General features: G+C 49.5%; 1 long non-coding RNA gene across 1 annotated transcript in view; it reads left to right on the forward strand.

The window, feature by feature from the left end:
• Window positions 1-4,244, forward strand: part of LOC108502475 — a 17,266-nt gene extending 13,022 nt beyond the window's left edge. Inside the window, exon 4 of the long non-coding RNA XR_001876494.1 lies at window positions 4,125-4,244. This is a non-coding gene — a long non-coding RNA (uncharacterized LOC108502475). The remainder of the gene's footprint in view (window positions 1-4,124) is intronic.
• The last annotated feature ends 514 nt before the right edge of the window (window positions 4,245-4,758 follow it).

Here is a 4,758-nt window from a genome sequence, read left to right on the forward strand (position 1 = left end):
CACCCCCTGCCATGGGCAGGGACAACTTCCACCAGCCCAGGTTGCTCCAACCTGGCCTTGGACACTTGCAGGGATTCAAGGGCAGCCACAGCTTCTCTGGGCAACCTGGGCCAGGGCCTCCCCACCCTCCCAGGCAGCCATTCCTTCCCAATCTCCCATCTCTCCCTGCCCTCTGGCAGTGGGAAGCCATTCCCTGTGTCCTGTCCCTCCATGCCTTGTCCCCAGTCCCTCTCCAGCTCTCCTGGAGCCCCTTTAGGCCCTAGAAGGGGCTCTCAGGTCTCCCTGGAACCCAAAATCTATCAATTAATAAATCCAAATTCCCCTCAATCAATTGCTTTAGGTTACCTGTGCTCCTGCTGAGTTAAACCTATATTTTATTTGTAGACCTTGTGCAGAACTTGTTCCCCTGCTAAGGACAATCACTTCCCACTAAATGAGCACATCTGCTCCTCTCCAAGCAAAACCCAGGAGCAGCTCAGAAACATCAGCATTAATCCCCTTCCCATTCCCAGCTGGGAACAAGACCACTCCACTCCAAGGATCTCCTTCCCTTTGGGACAGAGGGAACAAAAGGCAGCTGGTCCAGGGCAGCAGAAGAGATGGAGTTTAACTGAAGACACCAACGGGGGAGGTGTGGAGGAGCCCAGAAGATCAGAGTTCATGTGTCTGTCCCAAACCTCAGCAGCTGGATGGCCATGGAGCCAACCAAGGATTGCTGGGAATAACACACAGTGAGGAAGAGCAGGATGTGGCTGGAGAAGGGGCCACATGGAGGGAGGGCAGCACTTTCTGGGACAAACATCCTTGTTCTGGCTCCTGGAGATCAGCACAGATGAGCTGGAGAAGTGGGAATGGACCACCGGGGGATCAGGGGCACCCAAGACCCCAAATCCTCCGACCCATCTCCAGAAGGGTCTGGGAGAACAGGCTGAGCATGAGAATTAAGTTGCGTAGAAATGAAGAAAGTGATCTCCAGGGTGGGGAAATTTATCTCCAAAAAGGTGTTCCCATGAATCCCAGGACTCAGGACACCCCTTCAGCCGGATCTGTGCTGGAGCCAGGACTGAGGATCATCCTTCCTTCCTTTTTTTCTCTCTCTCAACTCCCTCTCCCCCTCCTCCTTACTCAAACCCCAGGCACCAGAAGATCAGGAACTAATTTACACCAATTTCCACCCTGAGTCTGTCATTTACCAATAAAACTTTGTAAGCTTTTCTGGACCCTCTGACTTTTGTAGCTCCTTTTCCAATCCACGAATCCTGGGTGCTCCCTTCCCTTTTCAGGTGGGGGACAGCTTGAAAAGCCTAAAAGCTACAAAAACCTCACAGAATCCCAGAAGAGTTTGGCTTGGAAGGGACCTCAAAGCCCCATCATTCATCCTCACTCAGTGTCCCGAAATATCCGGCCAGAAAAAGATCCATGGGAGGACTTAACGATTGACAAAAGCCACCACAACAACCTGCAGGACTTTTTACACCCCCCTGAGCTGCTGAACACCAAAATTAGCAGCAAAAACACACGTCCCCCCTTGGAATGTCCCTCTTGGCTCTGTGTACAGAGACATTAAAAGCAAGGAGAAGGTTTGTAAAACTCCTCCCAGCCCCCTGGTGCTCCTTCCCAGCTATTTGTTCAAAGGGCCTCAGGGCCACGGAATTCTCAGTGTGACTCAGGGAGGTAAATGTTGATTTACTGTGGAATCTCTCCCGTGGCTCCCTCCCCTCCAGCAAAGGCTCTGCCTTATTTGTTCTGCTGAGTGAAACAAAGTTATTCCGAGGTATGAAAGGAAAATTCACACCATTTTCTTAAACGCTCTTTTCTCATCCCTTGGTGCTCCACAGCTCCTGAACCCTCTTGTAGTTCAGTGCACGAGAGCTCTGTTTACTCTCACAGGCTCTTCCATCCCATTCCTGGTTGGAATTGTGGCTCAGCCAGTGATTTTCACGGCCTGTGAGATTCCTCTGGACAAACTACACATAAAAGTGCAAAAATGCACCGTTTCTAAAACTTAAATGAATGAAATCACAGAATCCTTAAGTTTGGAAAATACCTCCCAGGTCATGGAGTCCAACCACCCCCATGTCCTCAAGTGCCACATCCATGTGGTCTTTGAAGACTTCCAGGGATGGGGACTCCACCACTGCCCTGGGAAGTCCATTCCAGTGCCTGACAACCTTTTCCATGAAGAAATCTTTCCTAATGTCCAACCCTGGGGCGACTTGAGGCTGTTTCCTCTCTTCCATATGATTTAAAAGCATCAGTTTTCTGACCCTTCAGAAATAATCCTGCATTGATCTCGAGATCAGAACGTCTCAGTGGATGGAACACAGTGCAGGTGGAACCAGGGAAGTGAGGAGGGAAGAGCAGTGAAAAAACAACTCAGTAACCACTGGCACCAACACAAGGGAAGCACAAAGTGAAATCACACCACCAAACGTGACTGGAAGGCAGGACCATGAGGATGGAAAGCCATGGAGGTGAAAAAAACCAGGATAATGCTGCGCCTCTGAGAGCAACAGCACGGAGAAGGATGTGGGAGCAATAAGTGGATATAGTGGATATCTCCCTGTGGGATGTTATGGAACAGAGATGTCCTCATGTTCTTTGAGTTGGTTCGTACCAGACTCAGCACTTTGAGCTCTGAAATCCCCCCCGAAGGCTCCCAAAACATTCCTGTGGCACCATTTGGTTCTAATGGATCAGCAGGAGTTCCATCTCCTCACTGGTGCTGGGTATTGATCACCACCAATTTATCAATGTTTTCAATAAAGATCACAGGAAGTGACCAGTGGCTTGTCTGGTCCCAGGGCCATCCCAAAGCACATGGCACAGGATTGTTCTGGAATCTCTCTCACTGTGAATGTATCAATATCTTTGTCCCAAGTTATATCAAATAATCTCAACATATAAAAGAATAAAAACTACATTGATACGAGCTCTGCCAAGAACATCAATTAATTCTTTGGAAAGGATTGTGACCATGACACAGGTTATTCCTTTCAAGGAATAAATGAATTATTTGGAAAGGCTGTGACCCTGACATGGGTTATTCCTTCCAAGGAATAAATGAATTCTTTGGAAAGGTTGTGACCCTGACATGGGTTATTCCTTCCAAGAGGAGTTGGGTTCCGTATTTAACCTGCTGAGCTTGGAACTCTCCTCTGGCAAAGTGGACGCCTCAAAATGATGGAATAAGAGATCTCTGGGGGTCTCCAGTCCACCTGCTCAGAGACAGACTCATATTTGCCAGCAGCACCTTCATCTGATCCTTTTATATTTTGATCTGGATTCCACTAAAAATCTGTGAAGTTCCCAAACCACCAAGTTTTGGAGGAACCACTGAAAATGGGATGTTTGCTCTCCAGGCCTGGCCCCAAGGCACCCAGCCCTCTGCTGGCCTTTGAGAGGGAACTCAGTGGGCCACATCTCCCCTTGCCATGGATAAACTGATCCCTTTTCCTTGCCTGCCACTCCCCCTGAACTCTGGCAGCTCCTCCAAGGCTCAGAAGCAGAACACAACGAGCTGTCTGAATCACAAAGGGTTTTTTAATGCTTCCTTCATGTATTTTCCTATTAATCTTTGCAACCCCCCACTCAACTGTTGGGGCACTGCAGGCATTGGACACCCTGACCTTTACAACCACTCATTTTTGACCACAATATAACATTCTGACCAAACTCTGCTCTTCCCCAGAGGGGAAACCTGCCCAGTTAATTGTGAGGAAATTATTCTCTTGGAATAACTTGGCTGCAGGTGCTTGTTACAGGGAAGACATCAGAAAACACTAATTCCTTTTCAAAGAGGTAGAGAATTATAATTTCTGAGGGTGGCACTCTCATAACGAGCTGCAGTGATGAAGTGTTGTGTCCCCAGGATGAGGAGAGGCCTCAAGGAGCTCTTCCAATTAGGAACAGATTATGTGTGAAGCATTAGGGCAACTCCACTTTATCTGGAGTGATGGGAGATCAAACACAGGCCATCACTGCCTTCCAAACACAAACCAGAGGCTGGAAGTGTTGAGGGCTGATGATTAATCAGAGTCTAAGCTGGAATTTGCAATTATGAGTCTCTACTACAACAAGAGAAATTATAAACGTTTAAAGAGAACTTGGTGGAATCGCCCCAGGAAGGCTCAGGTGGGACATGAGGTGGAATTTCTCCCTGGAAAGGGTGGTGAGGCCTTGGCAGGGGCTGCCCAGGGAGGTTTGGAGTGCCCAGCCCTGGAGGTGTCCCAGGAAGGCCTGGCCGTGGCACTCAGTGCTCTGGGCTGGGGGACAAGGTGGGCATCGGGCACGGGGGGGATCCATGGGCTGGGAGGGCTTTTCCAGCCTCAGGGATCCTGGGATTGCAGACCTGAGCTGGGATGGTCTCCCCTCACATGGGGAGGGACCTGAGCCTCCACAGCTCCTCGGGAAGGACCTGATGGGTGAGGTGTGTCCATCCTGGGCTCCATCCCAGTGTCCCGAGGGCTCTGCTCCTGCTTTCCCTGCAGCCTGGGGTGCTTGGTTAGTGATGGAGCTCATTATTTATGAAATAATGTTTTCCAGATCTGGCTGAGCACTGTTTGAGCACAGCAGAGCAAACAGGCTCCCTGAGAACGTGGGGGTTGTGCAAGACATGATCCCCCTCTCCTCAGGTCCCTTGTCTAATTGAGCAGGGACTTTGAGGCTTTCATGGATTCAGAGGCTGCTTTTAAATCCCCTGCACAGCAATGGGGTGTTTGGCTTGCTGTTGTTTGCCTGGAAATGATACATGTCTTG

Source organism: Lepidothrix coronata, unplaced genomic scaffold (genome assembly GCF_001604755.1).
Source record: "Lepidothrix coronata isolate B3197 unplaced genomic scaffold, Lepidothrix_coronata-1.0 Scaffold119, whole genome shotgun sequence".
Classification (NCBI taxonomy): Eukaryota; Metazoa; Chordata; class Aves; order Passeriformes; family Pipridae; genus Lepidothrix; species Lepidothrix coronata.